The sequence below is a fragment of the Crinia signifera genome, chromosome 8 (assembly GCF_055691185.1).
Source record: "Crinia signifera chromosome 8, ASM5569118v1, whole genome shotgun sequence".
NCBI classification, from domain to species: domain Eukaryota; kingdom Metazoa; phylum Chordata; class Amphibia; order Anura; family Myobatrachidae; genus Crinia; species Crinia signifera.
The window spans coordinates 79706689-79726502 of NC_139224.1; positions in this window are offsets into that span (position 1 = coordinate 79706689).

A 19814-nucleotide genomic window follows, 5' to 3' on the forward strand; every position below is an offset into this window, starting at 1 on the left:
GTCCTACACTCTCTCTGTTGAGTCCCCGAGGCAGGTGGCAAACCCCTGCGGAGCTAGGCTTCACCTGTGGCCGCCGCGTTCGAAGGAGCGAGTTAAGCCCGCTCCGACCCCGATGCAGCCAGGTCTTATGTGGTGACAAGGGGTAAGCGACCGCCACGGGGAACACTCAAGAGGATAAGCTGACTACTGGACCTAACTGGAAACTGGCCCCTAACTGCCGGCACCAGGCGGATAGAAGGGAGTCCCCAAGAATACTCCAAAGGGACCGTGACTCCCAAAGCAGGGATCTGGAAGAACGGTGACACTCCTGCCTAAACGGAACACTAATGGCAGAGGGGGGCCAGGGAACACATACAACAGGACGGGGACAAGGAAACAAAGAAGATGACAAAGGACAGTCCCACGGAGGGGCTAGCCACGGAGGGCCGGAGAACCAAGGAAGATAAAGACCAGAGCTCCACTGGAGCACTTACGTGACCCACGAAAGATGGAGACAGTGGGTCCGCTGCAGGCTCACAGGCTGATGGAGGAATACAGCAGAGGAGTCCGGTGAAGTGCTGGAAACAAGGGATCCACAGGAACACACAGCTGACAGGCTGGGAGACAAGACAGGCTGCAATGGAGATCGGCAGCCAGGAGAACTGGGACCAAGGACCCAGGGGACCGGAGAGTGACAGCAAATAGCACAGGGTGCATAAAGCTATAACCGGCGTCTGTGCCCAGCAGACGCCGGCTATTTATTTAAACTTCGCGCCGCCTGACTAACGTCAGGCGAGTGCGTCTCTGGCCGCTGGGCGGAAGCTCGGGGACGTTGCCTAGCAACGCCCCGACGCTTAGCCTCAGAGTGAGGCTTGGGACACTGCCCGGCAACGTCCCCCGCCGCGTCAGATGACGCTGCACTCGCCGTCCGTCCGGGTGCAGGGATACCCGGACGGCGGCGTGCAACACCCAGATTGTAGAGTGATACATATCATTTCTAATTCAAAACATAGTCAGCGCTTCAAGTGTCCCCTATTACAATTTCTAAGAGCTTATAAGTAACACTAAGAGATACAAGGAACAATAGTTAACCTTATCTGAAAAACAAGTAAGATTAATCAGACTATAATTCACTAGAATAACTCACAAGAATTGGTAACCTGTGATATTATATTTCAGAGAAACATAAGATATCTAGTCACGCTGATGGTCGAGATTTATTCTAAGGATGTTGACAGTTAGTCCCATAGGGTGTGAGTAGAGAGAGATTTTCAGGATGAAGCCTCCCTTGGTGTGATTTCAATCGTTGTTATATTTCAGAATTAACGGCTTAACGATTAGAGTCCGTATTAGTTAAGCTAGTCCCAGGACCATTCAAAAGAGATAGCAGGATATGCGGAATCATAGTAGGTGGCTCCTTAGCGTTGGGCTCATTAAAAAAAGGGTGCATTGGGTATGCCAGTGCCGTATGTATGCACGTCCAGGGGGTGTCCCGGGAATTACTGGAAAGTTTGATAGTTTCAACAAATTGAAATGAGCTGTAGAATATTTTCGAAAAGGACTGTAGTGATTAAGAGGCTGTAAAGTTGGCAGATCTTCTGATTACAGCAGGATATCCAGGGCAGAGGCTGATGAAGTTGGCCTCTGTCAATGTAGGCTTAGGTGAGGTATAAAGGGCGTTTGCTACAATATGCACAAAACAGTCTCTACAAAATGGAGGCTTCTGAGGCTAAAGAGGAAAGTTGTATGGGGTGCAGAGATTACAATAAGGCCACCGGTGGGGTAATATCTCCGTCTGGAGCGTGACAAATAATAACGTCAGTCCGCTGATTTTATTGCTGGTGCCCTTTGACTGGTGTGAGAATGCAGGGGGAAGGCAGGCAGGGGCTGAATGTTTCAGCGTGTGACAGTTGAACTCACTGCCAAGAGACCACAGCTCTCCCCTTGCGGACTACGCCATCCATCTCGACCCGCAGCTATGTGTCCCCCGGTCAGGTTCACTCTGGCTGTATGAGGAGGCAGGCACTGTCCCCACTTTTGGGCCCCACGCCATGTCCTGAAAATCTGATGTGCTCCCTGTCCTCAGCCCCCTCCTCGGGTGCTGGACTAGGGTCTCTGTCTCCCCGGAGCTGCCCTGGTCTGTGATGGACACTGTCTCTGTCCCGGGTGGCCTGGGGTGTCTGCAGCCATTGTGTCTGTGCTAGGCTGTGTGAAAAAAATGGCGGCTGCGCCTCTGTGCTTCAGGGCATGATTCCGGTGTGGGGGTTGTCTGCCGAAGCCGGTCCATGCCTCGAACACTTGCCAGCACTTATCCCCTGTTGTGGGTTGCATTGTGGGAGGTAATGGGGGGGGGGGCGTGGGCCGCGAGCAGGGAGCTCACCTAATGGAACCCAAAAATCAGCAATCACAATTAGTGGATTTCCAGATCCAGGGATTTTTTGGCCAGATAAATGGATTTTACAATCTATCTGACTTTGCCCACACATTACAGATTTATTTCAGTGATCGGCAGATTTTTCCATCTAAAGAGTGCATCTTCATATCTGGAAATTGGCCAATCGATTGTCATTTCAGCATTTCATAATGTAAATAGATGAAGAAGACAATTGGGAATGCCCACACATATAAAAAAAATCTGCAGATAGTACCAGATTATTAAACATGTTTAAAAACCTGATTAAGCAATCGATTGGCGATTTTGATTGGGATTGCCAAAAGGGGGAGACCACACATCTAAAATTAATTGTGGCAATCATCTCCATATCTGAAAATTGTCACAATTAATTGCTGATGTATGGGGCCCTTAAGTTGTGTGATCTATTTATTAATCGTTATTTATAAAGCGCACACATATTCTGCAGCACTTTACAGAGATGCTTTTATTAAGTCGTAACATAGCACCTGAAAAGCTTGAGAGTATAATAACATGTTTTGTACATGAGATGCATGCACTGCGCATGCATCAAATTTCAAAAGAAGTCACTCTGTAATAACTCCTGTTGGAAGCTGAACCTGTAACAACTCCTGCTGGAAGTTGAACCTGATGGAAGCTGTACTGTAATGTAGTACACAGTAGAAATGAACAGTTAAAGTACTGATCTGGCTAAGGAGCATAGGTACATGCAGGGGCGGATCCAGGATAAAATGACAGGGGGGGCACCATGATAAAAGAGGGTTTAGGTGGGGGAGGGCCAGTGTTAGTGGTGCCAGTGTACATGCTAAGAGAGCGGCAGAGAGAGGGAATTAAAAATAGGCCCTGGCATTTAAAGTACGCAGGCCCACCATGTCAACAAAAGTGAAGGATGTAGTTGTGCGCGCGCCGAAGGCGCGCTCTGGAAAAGGGGGTGGGGCCACTCAACAGGGGGCATGTCCTTGAGTGTAGTGTACCACACCATATCCAACTTCTACACATTATGCAACAAAATACTAGACCCCGTTATACTTGCCCCTTACACATGATGCCAAATGGAATGAGCCAAAATTCACATAATGCCACACGGATTGAGCCAAAATTCACATAATGCCAAATGGATTGAGCCAAAATTCACATAATGCCACATGGATTGTGTCAAAATTCACATAATGCCACATGGATTGTGTCAAAATTCACATAATGCCACACGGATTGAGCCAAAATTCACATAATGCCAAATGGATTGAGCCAAAATTCACATAATGCCAAATGGATTGTGTCAAAATTCACATAATGCCAAATGGATTGTGTCAAAATTCACATAATGCCACATGGATTGTGTCAAAATTCACATAATGCCAAATGGATTGAGCCAAAATTCACATAATGCCTCACGGATTGAGCCAAATTCATAAGATGCCATATGGATTGAGCCAAAATTCACATAATGCCACACGGATTGAGACAAAATTCACATAATGCCACACGGATTGAGCCAGAATTCACATAATGCCACACAGATTAAGACAAAATTCACAATACGCTTCATAAACAGGGACATTGTCCACCAAAGGCGCGCATTAAACATTTACACCATAATGTCCATTGCACGTCCATAATGACATCAAACACCATAATGCCTATTAAAAATTATGCTACATACAGTAAGTGCTACTTATCTACATGCTCATTGCCAAGGGTTCCATGCTCATTGCCAGAGGTTCCATGCTCGTTGCCATGTGGGATTACATGCTCATTGCCAACGGGGAATACATGCTCGTGGTAAATGGGGACAGCCGCCGCCAGGCAGAAGTGATAGCCACTAACAGTGGCAGAGCCTGGCTGTATTCCGAGCACTGCAGGTCCCAGCTATTTGAAATAATACCCATTTCACACCAGAAAATGCATTCCCAGGTTGGCCCCTTTTACACCAGCCTAGTCCCTGCATTTTCTGGAGTGAGGGGGAGAGAAAACCACCCCTCCCCCCCTTTAACCAGTTATCTCATTTAACCGGCTATATCTTCGGAACTAACTGACCCATTTACATGAGACAAGTATCATATTGAAGAACTTTTGAGTGGGCTTTGAATGATTTTGGTCCAGTAAAACTGGAACGTTTGGTTCCAGAGTAATCTGCCCTCAAAGAACATGAACAGCCATGAAATTACATTTCAAAAATAAAAAAAATCGATTTACACGCTATATCTCTGGAACCGAATGACCGATATGGACCATCCTGGTATCCTATTGAAGGCCCAGCGATTTGGAATTGAATAACATCAATCACAAGCTCCTGTGATGCCAGGGGGGGAACGGGCAGCTGTCGGAACCGGGTGGGGGTCGGAATTGACGGGTCCCATATTATCCTATGGGGAAAAAATGTTACAGATTTGCCAGGCGATATCTCCGGTTCCCGGGGGGGCTAGAAACATGGGGCTGGGCTCGTTGGAAAGCTCTGGTCCTCATCTACAAAATGAATGACAGGGGGGGCACGTGCCGGGGTGCCCCTCCCTGAATCCGCCACTGGGTACATGCACAGCATTTTACACTGTGAGTTCAGTGTTGCAGTTTGCATCTTTCTACAGTATGGTACACTGCAATGTCAAAAGCAGTTTATTGTCCAATACAGCTGAGTGATAAAGCATAGAAATGAATGTCTGGGGGAAGGGCTTAGCTATGGAGTGAGTTCAGCAGCGTACCCAAACATTAGTGAACACAATTAGAACGCACTCTAATGCTGGTCACACATCAGACCAACTTTCCTCCAACTATTTAACTAGTTGGTCGGATGGAATAAAAACCTGGTGCTGGATAGGAGCAAATTTAGTTTGTAATGAAGTCTTCTGTTTCTCAAATCAAAAAATGGACAACAACTGTCAATAAGACAATGTACTGTAGTTGGACCTATTTGATTTAAACAATTTCACTGAATGTTTTTGTCCATTCTCCTGAGTTTGTGAGCAAATTGCTTGTTGGCATTTACCGCCATACAGTACCAGATTTTCAGTCCAACCAATCAACTAGTTGGATGGTTGGAGGAAAGTTGGTCTGATGTGTGGCTAGCATAAGTCTGTTACATTAGCCGATGCATGCTTTAACAAAAGCCTGTAAGGTTACTTATACCAGATGTTTACAGCAGTTATTGTTGTGTACATATTCGCTGTTCAGTGCCCTTAGTATTGGTGACAATGAATGGAAGAATCAACAACACAAAATGACTAAGCACCTTGATCTAGTGTTATTTTTTTACAGTTTCTTATATAGCGCAGCAGATTCCGTTGCGCTTTACATGGTGTTTTAAATTATCTATCCAATCTGCAGCTGTTTAAGGGATATGCAGCCCTTAAAGGTATATCCAAAAAAACAATAAAATAACGCTTTTGGAAAAGGTTATTTGATGTTATATTCATTTAAATAACAAAAATAAACTGGCCAGTATAATTTAAAATCACATATTTAGTAACAACATTGACTTAAAAACATACTCAACACCTTTTCATGATTTGCAATCATAAAATCTTACAGATCCTGATTGGTTTCTGGTACTGTTTGCATAAATAAGTAAATGTGAGAGACTATTGTTAGTATGTTGTCAAGTGTTAACTTGTGTAATACCCCTTTCCCACTGCAGCTCTTAAACTGTAAATTGGCATTTTTTTAAATGGGTAGAGCTGCAGTGGGAAAGCTCCAGGTTGCTTTACCCGTTTTACAAATACCGGTATTTGTTAAATGGGTAAAAAGCAGTGTTTTACCCGTTTAAGAGCCATTTTTTTGCCAGTGGGAAAGGCTCTTAAACGATATTTAGTAATAATAATAAAGGTTAAGAACATGATTGGTTTCCTGCATGTGATGACTGTACAGTGGGGCAAGAAAAGTCCATTTATATGACAGCCCATGTTTACAATGGCTTTAAACGGGTTGCTTTGCGGTTTAAACGGGTACAATGTGAATGTGACAAAAACTGCATTTCTCGGCAATTTACCGTTTAAGAGCTGCAGTGGGAAAGGGTCTTTATGGCTCTTACCCATTTAAAGACCAGTTTACAAATTCCGGGTCATTACCCGTGTAGGCAGTGGGAAAGCAGCATTAGTTAAAAGCATCTGTTTCTCCTTTTTGTAACAGTAGTTCGTTACTTGTGTAGTTTCACGCGCCACTTCCCTGCAGATCGCATTGTATGCAAAGCGCATGCAAGTATCGCATGGGATTTGCATGCGAGTTGCATACGATGCGATCAGCGATGCGATTTAGCACCCCCCCACTATTGACAGTTAGTCCCATTGGGTGTGAGTAGAGAGAGATTTTCAGGATGAAGCCTCCCTTGGTGTGATTTTAATCGTTGTTATGTTTCAGAATTAACGGCTTAACGATTAGAGTCCGTATTAGTTAAGCTAGTCCCAGGACCATTCAAAAGAGATAGCAGGATATGCGGAATCATAGTAGGTGGCTCCTTAGCATTGGGCTCATTAAAAAAAGGGTGCATTGGGTATGCCAGTGCCGTATGTATGCACGTCCAGGGCATAGGCGAATCTAGAATTATGGTAATGGGTGGTCCCAGATCTAGATATAACAGAAGGGGGACCTTTGCGCGGCGTAGCTGCGCGCCAAAAATGGGCGTGGCCTCATGGGAATGAGGCGTGGCATCACAAAAAGGGGTGTGGTATTACACTTTAGACCATACACAGTAATGCCCATTACACATTTTAGCAAACTCTGTAATACCCATTACACATAAGGCCACACACCATAATGCCCATTACATACTATATAACAAACCTTAATGCCCATTACATATTTGCCACATAAGTGCTGCTTACCTACGTGCTCATTGCTAGGGGGTTCTTGCTTGATGGCACTATAGTACCCATTACACATGATGCCGCACACCATAGTACCCATTACACATGATGCCGCACACCATAGTACCCATTACACATGATGCCGCACACCATAGTACCCATTACACATGATGCCGCACACCATAGTACCCATTATACATGATGACACACACCATAGTACCCATTAAACATGATGCCGCGCACAATAGTACCCATTACACATGATGCTGCACACATAATGTCCCTTACACATGATGCTGCACACATAATGCCGCTTACACATGATGCTGCACACCGTAATGCCCCTTACACATTAAGCCACACATTATGCGTAATGCCCCCACATAATGCCACTTGTAGCGTCCCTTAAGCAATGCCCCCAAAAGTGCCACTTACTGTACATTTTTATATGAGCCTTCACTGCTGCTGCAGGGAGAGATGGAGAGCGGTGCAGCTGCTTCTATGGGGAGAGGAGCAAAGCGCAGCGCAGAGCACGCTCCCACTCCTCTCCTGGTGTCCCCTCTAGCCGAGAGGACATTTTAAATATTGTGCGCGCTGTTGTTGTGCGTGAAGCTGCAGGGGTGACAGTCATTGACAGTTGGGCAGAGAGCAGGGGGCTGCCCGGCTGTATTCAGAGCACTGCAGGTCACGGCTGTTTGAAATAATACCCCTTTCACAACAGAAAATGCAGGGATTTACCCGGGAATATGGTCCCAGGATCATGCAGGGACATTCCCAGGCTGACCCCTTATACACCAGCCTAGTCCCTGCATTTTCTGGTGTGAGGGGGAGAGACAACCACTCCCCTCTCCCTACCCCCCTTTAACCAACCAGCTATATCTTCGGAACCAACTGACCCATTTACATGAGACCAGTATCATATTGAAGAACTTTTGAGTTGGCTTCGAATGATTTTGGTCCCGTGAAACTGGGCTGTTTGGTTCCAGAGAAATCTGCCCTCAAAGAACATAAACAGCCATGAAATTACATTTAAGAAATGAAAAAAACGGTTTAACCTCAATATCCCTGGAACCAATTAACCCAGCCTGGTATCAGATTGAAGGCCCAGCGATTTGGGTTCGACTGAGATTAACCTCGAACTTTAGTGATGCCGAAGGGGGAACAGGTAGCCGTTGAACTGGGTGGGGGTCGGAATTAGCGTGTCCCATGTTATCCTATAGGGAAAACGTTCCAGCTTTGCCTGGCCGTATCTCCGATTCCCAGGGGGCTAGAGACACGGGGCTGGGCTCGTTGTAAAGCCCTGGTCCTCAGCTACAACATGGGCTAATGGGTGGTCCTGTGCACCCCCGGACCACCCCCTAGATTCGCCTATGGTCCAGGGGGTGTCCCGGGAATTACTGGAAAGTTTGATAGTTTCAACAAATTGAAATGAGCTGTAGAATATTTTCGAAAAGGACTGTAGTGATTAAGAGGCTGTAAAGTTGGCAGATCTTGTGATTACAGCAGGATATCCAGGGCAAAGGTTGATGAAGTTGGCCTCTGTCAATGTAGGCTTAGGAGAGGTATAAAGGGCGTTTGCTACAATATGCACAAAACAGTCTCTACAAAATGGAGGCTTCTGAGGCTAAAGAGGAAAGTTGTATGGGGTGCAGAGATTACAATAAGGCCACCGGTGGGGTAATATCTCCGTCTGGAGCGTGACAAATAATAACGTCAGTCCGCTGATTTTATTGCTGGTGCCCATTGACTGGTGTGAGAATGCAGGGGGAAGGCAGGCAGGGGCTGCATGTTTCAGCGTGTGACAGTTGAACTCACTGCCAAGAGACCACAGCTCTGCCCTTGCGGACTACGCCATCCATCTCAACCCGCAGCTATGTTTCCCCCGATCAGGTTCACTCTGGCTGTATGAGGAGGCAGGCACTGTCCCCACTTTGGGCCCCACGCCATGTCCTGAAAATCTGATGTGCTCCCTGTCCTCAGCCCCCTCTTTGGGTGCTGGACTAGGGTCTCTGTCTCCCCAGAATTGCCCTGGTCTGTGATGGACACTGTCTCTGTCCCGGGTGGCCTGGGGTGTCTGCAGCCATGGTGTTTGTGCTAGGCTGTGTGAAAAAAATGGCGGCTGCGCCTCTGTGCTTCAGGGCATGATTCCGGTGCGGGGGTTTTCTGCCGAAGCCGGTCCTTGCCTCGAACACTTGCCAGCACTTATCCCCTGTTGTGGGTTGCATTGTGGGAGGTAATAGGGGGGGGGGGGTGGGCCGCGAGCAGGGAGCTCACCTAATGGAACCCAAAAATCAGCAATCACAATTAGTGGATTTCCAGATCCAGGGATTTTTTGGCCAGATAAATGGATTTTACAATCTATCTGACTTTGCCCACACATTACAGATTTATTTCAGTGATCGGCAGATTTTTCCATCTAAAGATTGCATCTTCATATCTGGAAATTGCCCAATCGATTGTCATTTCAGCATTTCATAATGTAAATAGATGAAGAAGACGAATTGGGAATGCCCACACATATAAAAAAGATCTGCAGATAGTACCAGATTATTAAACATGTTTAAAAACCTGATTAAGCAATCGATTGGCGATTTTGATTGGGATTGCCAAAAGGGGGAGACCACACATCTAAAATTAATTGTGGCAATCATCTCCATATCTGAAAATTGTCACAATTAATTGCTGATGTATGGGGCCCTTAAGTTGTGTGATCTATTTATTAATCGTTATTTATAAAGCGCACACATATTCTGCAGCACTTTACAGAGATGCTTTTATTAAGTCGTAACATAGCACCTGAAAAGCTTGAGAGTATAATAACATTGTTTTGTACATGAGATGCATGCACTGCGCATGCATCAAATTTCAAAAGAAGTCACTCTGTAATAACTCCTGTTGGAAGCTGAACCTGTAACAACTCCTGCTGGAAGTTGAACCTGATGGAAGCTATACTTTAATGTAGTACACAGTAGAAATGAACAGTTAAAGTACTGATCTGGCTAAGGAGCATAGGTACATGCACAGCATTTTACACTGTGAGTTCAGTGTTGCAGTTTGCATCTTTCTACAGTATGGTACACTGCAATGTCAAAAGCAGTTTATTGTCCAATACAGCTGAGTGATAAAGCATAGAGATGAATGTCTGGGGAAAGGGCCTAGCTATGGAGTGAGTTCAGCAGCGTACCCAAACATTAGTGAACACAATTAGAACGCACTCTAATGCTGGTCACACATCAGACCAACTTTCCTCCAACTATTTAACTAGTTGGTTGGATGGAATAAAAACCTGGTGCTGGATAGGAGCAAATGTAGTTTGTAATGAAGTCTTTTGTTTCTCAAATCAAAAAATGGACAACAACTGTCAATAAGACAATGTACTGTAGTTGGACCTATTTGATTTAAACAATTTCACTGAATGTTTTTGTCCATTCTCCTGAGTTTGTGAGCAAATTGCTTTTACCGCCATACAGTACCAGATTTTCAGTCCAACCAATCAACTAGTTGGATGGTTGGAGGAAAGTTGGTCTGATGTGTGGCTAGCATAAGTCTGTTACATTAGCCGATGCATGCTTTAACAAAAGCCTGTAAGGTTACTTATACCAGATGTTTACAGCAGTTATTGTTGTGTACATATTCGCTGTGCAGTGTCCTTAGTATTGGTGACAATGAATGGAAGAATCAACAACACAAAATGACTAAGCACCTTGATCTAGTGTTATTTTTTTACAGTTTCTTATATAGCGCAGCAGATTCCGTTGCGCTTTACATGGTGTTTTAAATTATCTATCCAATCTGCAGCTGTTTAAGGGATATGCAGCCCTTAAAGGTATATCCAAAAAAACAATAAAATAACGCTTTTGGAAAAGGTTATTTGATGTTATATTCATTTAAATAACAAAAATAAACTGGCCAGTATAATTTAAAATCACATATTTAGTAACAACATTGACTTAAAAACATACTCAACACCTTTTCATGATTTGCAATCATAAAATCTTACAGATCCTGATTGGTTTCTGGTACTGTTTGCATAAATAAGTAAATGCGAGAGACTATTGTTAGTATGTTGTCAAGTGTTAACTTGTGAAATACCCCTTTCCCACTGCAGCTCTTAAACTGTAAATTGGCATTTTTTTAAATGGGTAGAGCTGCAGTGGGAAAGCTCCAGGTTGCTTTACCCGTTTTACAAATACCGGTATTTGTTAAATGGGTAAAAAGCAGTGTTTTACCCGTTTAAGAGCCATTTTTTTGCCAGTGGGAAAGGCTCTTAAACGGTATTTAGTAATAATAATAAAGTTTAAGAACATGATTGGCTTCCTGCATGTGATGACTGTACAGTGGGGCAAGAAAAGTCCATTTATATGACAGCCCATGTTTACAATGGCTTCAAACGGGTTGCTTTGCGGTTTAAATGGGTACAATGTGAATGTGACAAAAACTGCATTTAATCAGCAATTTACCATTTAAGAGCTGCAGTGGGAAAGGGTCTTTATGGCTCTTACCCATTTAAAGACCCGTTTACAAATTCCGGGTCATTACCCGTGTAGGCAGTGGGAAAGCAGCATTAGTTAAAAGCATCTGTTTCTCCTTTTTGTAACAGTAGTTCGTTACTTGTGTAGTTTCATGGCGCCACTTCCCTGCAGATCGCATTGTGTGCAAAGCGCATGCAAGTATCGCATGGGATTTGCATGCGAGTTGCATACCATGCGATCAGCGATGCGATTTAGCACACCCCCACTATCCACGTCAGCCCGAAGCGTGGCGAGCGGATGCAGTAAGTGTCCTCCCGACCTGTTCATACCCCCACTCTCCACATTGGCGCGAAGTTGATTTTATAATGTGTGGCGAGCGGATGCGGAAAACAAGCCCGAAGAGTGGCGAGCGGCCATGGATTACTTGACGTGTATTCCACGTCCCCTCGCGGGGCTCGCTGAGCTCGCCACGCTTTGGGCTTGTTTTAAGAGCGCGCTCACCCAGCTTCGGGCTCGCTGCGCTCGCCCAGCTTCGGGCTCGCTGCGCTCGCCACACTTTATAAAATCATCTACACGCCGACGTGGATAGTGGGGTTATGAACAGTTCGGGGGTACGCGTACCGCGTCCCCTCGCAGCGCACACTGTGCTCGCCACGCTTCGGGCTGAAGTGGACAGGGGGGTGTGCTAAATTGCATCGCGGATCGAATCGTATGCATATATTGCATGCGATTTGCATACGATTTACATACGATCTGCATGGAAGTGGCGCCGTGAAACCGTTTGTAGTACCATTTGTTCTCTTGCAGCTTATATTGGCTACTTATATTTCAAAGAGATGCCCTATGAAACTTTCAATGCAAAGTAGCTCAGGCAGTATAGAGTAATAGCAGACAAGTAAACTGCAAAATTGATGGCTTTAAATAGTTAGGAGTAGTGATGGGCAAAGTGACTCACTAAAGAGCGCAGTGATCAATTGATCTCTCAGTTAAAAGTACCTGTTCTTTTGGACGCCTCACTGGCTCACTTTGAAAAAAAAAAACATCCCATTTGAAATACAGCTTTCATCTTAGTGAATTTTCCACAATATGTTAATTTGGGGATACGGTCGTTTTATCGAATGACATTAGGTCGAATGTCATTTGGTCGACCCCACTAGGTCGAATGTGTAAAAAGGTCGACATGGGTTTATGTCGAACTTCCCACTATGTCGACTGCCATTAGGTAGACTGGGGTTAGGTCGAATTGCTCTTTTGGGGTTTTTTTTGGTGCCGACATGTGCCGACAGGCGGTGGTTCATGCCCTACCATCCACTAGGGCGTGGAGGAGGTTATTAAAGCTGTGGCGAGCGAAGCGAGCCACCGTGCCCGAAGCATCGCGAGCGAAGCGAGGGTCCGATTCACTATGTCAACAGTGTCCATGTCGACACTGTTGACATTTCGGCCAAAAAAAACCCAAAAAAGAGCAATTCGACCTAACCCCAGTCGACCTAATGGCAGTCGACATAGTCGGAAGTTCGACATAAACCCATGTCGACCTTTTTACACATTCGACCTAGTGGTGTCGACCAAATGACATTCGACCTAATGTCATTCGATAAAACGAACCATATCCGTTAATTTGGTAAGCCGAATATTTCAATTCAGCTAGTAACCAATGCCCCTTTCAGACGGCACTTTTTACCTGGTATTTCGCAGGTTTTTTTTACAAAACGGTAATACAGTATGTGCAGTCTGAAAGGTGCAGAGTGAATTTACCGGTTCTATAAAACTGGTATTTCTAAATGGTAATAAAGCAGTGTTTTACCCGTTTCAGACCCGTTTTTTCATCCACTGTTTTCTATGGGTTTAAATGGGTTCAATGTAGTGAAGGGACAAAAACTGCATTGAAATACCGTTTAAAGATATGAGGAGTTAAAGGGGTTTTTGCGGTATGAAAGCAGCACAACAGTCAGCAGATCAGCTGAACACCCATAAGATCCCATATGCTGCCCGACCCACTCGTCTGATAAAGCCGCTAAAATGTCCGCAGCAGTGGCATAACTAAAAAATTTGCTCCCCTAAGCCAAAAAAGTCCCCCCTCAACCCCCATGCAGCAATGTACAGTTGCCTGTGCCCCCCGTGCAGCAATGTACCTTTCTTGTTACATGGAGAGTAAAGTAACCACTGACTATAATACACATTGAGGTTTGTCACTGTTTTTATACAAAAGGTAAAAATAAAAACTCTTAATCTTCCAATGAAATTCCCTTTTTTCATCTTAACTCTTGCTAAAAGCAGATATGGGAATTAATTTTCCTGTCGGTCTGCAGCATGCCTCAAGGTCCACCCTCTTTCTCCCTGCAGCCTGCATGCTCAGCCAATCACTGAGTCGCAGACTGCTGTGTCAGTCACGATTGGACAGCTGAGCCATCGCTGTCCTATACGGCGCCCGGGAACCCGGAGCACTGCATAGCGCAGCACAATGCCACAGTGCACTGCCTGTCCCACCGGCTCCTACCCAGACCCAGCTGGTGATCGCTCCTCCAAGCCACCGTGGGTCTGCCGCATGGTGGTTACGCCACTGCTCCACAGCGCCAAGCCTCAATGTGTTCAACACCACACACACATGTGTGTAAATTAAGCCAGACAGAGGGGACCGTTTGATACCAGACAATGATGTAGCACATGGCTGTTAGTGGTCCACTGGTATAATAGACAGTGGCTTAACTATATGTCCCACGATGGGGGGGAGGCACTGGGTAAGTGTGGGTTCAGCTTCGCAGGAGAGGCGGTAACCCGTACCTGGGCAGTGTGAAGCGCCAGTGCTGCAATGTCCGGGAACTGAAACGCTGAGAGCGGACACTGTGGATGGACAGCGGCGGCCAAGGCCGCTGATTGGCTGAGAGAGAACGCACTAGCAGCCTATCTTTTGAATTTTCAAACTCTCTGTTGCTGTCAACCACAGTGTCCGCTCTCAGCACTTCAGTTCCCGGACACTGCGGATGCCGCACCCACAGAACCCTTCAGTTTCTGCCGCTGCTACACCTACAGCACCCAGGTGCTGGCACTTCATGCTGCCCAGGTAAGGGGTACCACCTCGCCTTCCCCGCCTGTATATCTCCCAGCCACAGGGGTGGGGAGGCGCATCATTTGTTGTTACGCCACTTGTAATAGAGGTGTGATACACCAGGAAGTAAAGCATGTGGGAGACACAGACAGATTAGGGTTCCCATCTCTATGGATCTATACTTCATGAATCTGGTGCTGTAAAAAGAAAGTTAAAAGTACTACACAGCACAGCAAACACAGATCTGCATCATTCGAAAACAAAGCCGTAACTGAACTGAAGAATGACCATTCACTTTTTAGTGAGCAATGGCTCACCGTCTCTTTTAAAGGAACCATTCAAAAGATCCATTTCACTCATATAACAGTGAGTTCCCAACCCTGGTCCTCAAGTACCCCCAACAGTGCACGTTTTGCAGGTCTCCATACAGAATCAGTGAAATAATTATCTCCACCTGTGGATCTTTTAAATTGTGCCTGAATAATCTGTGCACCTGCTGGGTGACATGGAAAACATGTACTGTACTCTATAAGGAGGGAAGCCGCGCAGGGAACAGGCAGAGACGGTCGCGCTGCTGAGACACAGTGTGACCGTCCATTACACCCCAGAGCTTTCAGTTTTACCCCATTTGGGGTAATTTACCCCTGTTCCCCGACCTGTGCTCTAATCTGTGACTGAGACAGGCTAGAGAATGCACTAGCAGCCTATCTTTTGAATTTTCAAACTCTCTGTTGCTGTCAACCACAGTGTCCGCTCTCAGCACTTCAGTTCCCGGACACTGCGGATGCCGCACCCACAGAACCCTTCAGTTTCTGCCGCCGCTACACCTACAGCACCCAGGTGCTGGCACTTCATGCTGCCCAGGTAAGGGGTACCACCTCGCCTTCCCCGCCTGTATATCTCCCAGCCACAGGGGTGGGGAGGCGCATCATTTGTTGTTACGCCACTTGTAATAGAGGTGTGATACACCAGGAAGTAAAGCATGTGGGAGACACAGACAGATTAGGGTTCCCATCTCTCTGGATCTATACTTCATGAATCTGGTGCTGTAAAAAGAAAGTTAAAAGTACTACACAGCACAGCAAACACAGATCTGCATCATTCGAAAACAAAGCCGTAACTGAACTGAAGAATGACCATTCACTTTTTAGTGAGCAATGGCTCACCGTCTCTTTTAAAGGAACCATTCAAAAGATCCATTTCACTCATATAACAGTGAGTTCCCAACCCTGGTCCTCAAGTACCCCCAACAGTGCACGTTTTGCAGGTCTCCATACAGAATCAGTGAAATAATTATCTCCACCTGTGGATCTTTTAAATTGTGCCTGAATAATCTGTGCACCTGCTGGGTGACATGGAAAACATGTACTGTACTCTATAAGGAGGGAAGCCGCGCAGGGAACAGGCAGAGACGGTCGCGCTGCTGAGACACAGTGTGACCGTCCATTACACCCCAGAGCTTTCAGTTTTACCCCATTTGGGGTAATTTACCCCTGTTCCCCGACCTGTGCTCTAATCTGTGACTGAGACAGGCTAGAAGTGGTCATCGATTATATCAGAGACCTACCCACAATACGCCTGGGAGTTTTTCCTACCACACCCAGAAAACGGCTTGTTTCCACCCCCAAAGGCCAGCTTCCTGTCAGTGAAACTGCTGCTTGCGATTACAATCACTTTGCATTTTCAGTTGCTAAGAGGATGATTCTAGTTGACTCCGTAAGCTGTGAAGATCGCAGCTTAACGAGTCCTTGTTACGTGGCCCAGGCAGATGCAATCCCCCCGCCGCCATTTCCACTCACAACCATGGAGAGGATGTGTTGCGAAGACATATCCCCTCGCATGTGCCCGCAGCAGGAAAAATCATTAGATGGTCGCCAACCATTGAATGATTTCTCTTACCTTTGCATATAAATCAGTGGAGACTGACTTATATTTGTGGGCTGCGGGACAAATACAGGGCGGATGGCTGGGCGTTCCCTTGGGTGGCACCCGAGCCCGTTGCCACACGTCCCTGGCCCACACCACTCTGCAAATGGCCAGAGGCATTGTAAATCACTGTGGCCAGGGTTTGCGCCACAAACCCTGACCCTGGAGGCAGGGGCAGAATTTGGTTTTGGAACCGGAATTGGCCCCTAAATCCCCTCATGCACACGCAATGCAGACAATACGCATGTGTAGTTGATAATTGCATGATTTGTAAATTCAGTAATTAGCAATCCATGATGAATTAGACCTATTGCCAGATTATCATTTCAACCAACCAACTAGTTGGAATAATATCGTTCTGGTGTTTATCAACCCACCCCTGATCTCTGGTCCCCGGACATCGCAGGGCAGTATTCAATTGTTTTTTTTTAGATTGTGCTACAGTAATTGTGGTTGGGTTTAGCAGTGCATGTATGCTAAACTCAACCAAAAAGTCCTATTTGAGCGCTTAAACAGATTGCTTTTTGTTCACTTTCACATGCTACTCCTGGAAGGTGTGAGCTGAAGTCCAGGCAATAGCATCCGATCGTGCTCCAATAAAGCAATAATTGAATAGCTCTGTTGGGCATCATCTGCTGGCTGTCGTCGTGCTGACATTTGATCAACCCACACCCCCTCTCCCCAAAAGAATGTTTTTTGAAGTAGATGTTATAGAGTCAGTTGCAAGTTTCGGTACTTGTTTCCTAGCACGGCGCCCACTAAGCAAATAGCTTAGTGGGCTATTCTGCATAGGAAAATCGCATCGCGTACCGTGTATAGTGCTGTGCGATGTGATGCAATGCGATGTCCATATTAAGTGCAGAGGAGTGCTTATACAATGAAATATCGCATAGGATCGCATTGCACCAAATGCAATGCGATGCAATGCAATATTTCATTGTACAAGCACCCATGCCATGAGAAGTGATGGGTGCTTACTATGCCATGTGATGCAATGAGATGTGATTTGTGCATAGTATTACATGTGATGGGTGCTTACAATTGTACATGTGATGGGTGCTTACAATTGTAAGCACCTCTGGCATTGTTTTGCGTCACCCCCAGTATCCACGCCACCCCGAAGCGTGGCGAGAACAGCGAGCTCTGTGAGGGGTGGCGGAACGCGTCCTCAGACCTTTTCATATCCCCACTATCCACGTCAGCGTGGAGTTGATTTTATATAGTGTGTCAAGCCCGAAGCGTGGCGAGCGCACGCGGATTACTTTACATGTATTCCACGTCCCCTCGCGGGGCTCGGCACATTTTATAAATTCGATTCCGTGCCAACGTGGATAGTGGGAGTATGAAAAGGTCAGAGAACGCGTTCCGCCGCCCCTCGTGGGGCGCGCTGCGCTGGTGATAGTGGTGGTGTTTTATGAACACATTCACCCCTGTAAAATCATGCAACTGACACAGTAATGACAACATGTGTTGACTAAAAACTATAATTTACTTATATAACTCATAAACCATAAAATAACTGGTAATACGAACAATTAATACTTTTAAAACAGTAAAGATTATTTAAGAACATGTAATCAATTAGTGAACAAATTATTTAGTTGTCCTTAGGGAGAAGTGTCAGGGCGTGCAGGATACGATGAAATGGGTTATCCCCACCCAATGTTTTTCGCCACATAAACTCCTCCAGGTATGATTGGAGCATGTGTCTTGCGGTGCCCCAATGGCGTTTATTGCACCATTTACATGCGCCCCACATTCTTTCTATGTTCTGAGTATGGACCCCTGTTGATGGGTCAATGAAATTGTACCAGTGGTTAACCTGGGCGTGCTCATATCCTGCCAATTGGAGCTGATCAGTGCTATACGCCCTCCAGCAGTCTGTGTGGATTGTAGATCCAGGCTCTACGCTGTCAATGATAGCGATCAACAACATGCTGGCATAGCGGGTGGCGACCATCGTCAGGAAAGACTGCCCTGTTTCCCTGCATATTTCCCCCAAAAACCCACTGCTGGGGTAACATCCGGCCTACATTGCTTTTTCTCCTCACGAATAAGCTTTCATCCACCTCCACTATGCGATCTGGTCCACCGATACGGCGCTGTGGCTGCGCCATGAGGTCCATCAAGCAAGCCTCCCGCATCCACTTATTGTAGAGTACAGCTGTTTTTTTGGACATATCCAGCTGTTTCTGACAATAGTAGATCGATGTCAGCTCCTGCGTCCATGAGTATATGAACCTCACCAAGGTTAGGAAGGGTAAGCGGCACCCTGGAAAAAAGCGTGTCGCTCTAAGGCTCACCTTTAGGCGACAAACCTTGACTCCTCCGAGGAGGCTGGAGAGTGCTGAGCGGGAATCCCTGAGGTGAAATTGGGCATCATAAGCAAGGACATTTCCTCCAGCGACCTGGGGAGCATCACCAGAGAGGACCATTGGCTACTTGGGATTCAATTTCCAGACCAGTTTACAGTTTCCTCCAGCGGTTTAACATCTGAAGACCGCACCACTAGAGACGACCTGTGTAACCATTCCCTCCTCCCCCATTCATGGACAGTGACCCACCATCCAGTCCGTTGGTAATGTGCATGCACCCCTTGTTTAATTACTGAGCCAGTGTTACACATATTTAGTTCTTCCAAGAGTGAGCATATCAATCATTTGTATTATAGTTGATGTACAATTGTATTTATGTGCTATTTATTTTAATATAAACAATACTTTTTACCATTGTTGTGTATATTTCATTGTAGTGAATTCTTTATCTTTTTCTTGGTATAACATTATTAGGGTCTGTCTACCAGTGGCGTAACTATAGCTCCGCAGCCCTCGCGGTGGCGGGGGGGGGGGGGGGGGCGCCGCCGGGGGGGCTGTGGGGCTATAGTTACCCGCAGTCTGCGTCTCGCCCGGCTCTCTGTCGGGACCTTCCTGACCTCACGTCCCGGCCGGCTCCTGCTGCAATGAAAACTGACAATTAGAAAATGGCTGCCCCCATACTGCAGACAGTTTTCTGTCTGCAGTATGGGGGCAGCCATTTTCTAAGAGTCCGTTTTCATTGTAGCAGCAGGAGCCGGCCGGGACCGTGACGTCAGGAAGGTCCCGACAGAGAGCCGGGCGAGACGCAGACCGCGGGTAAGAAGGGGGGGCAGGTTAGGTGCGGCGGGGGGGCACCCCCCCACGTGC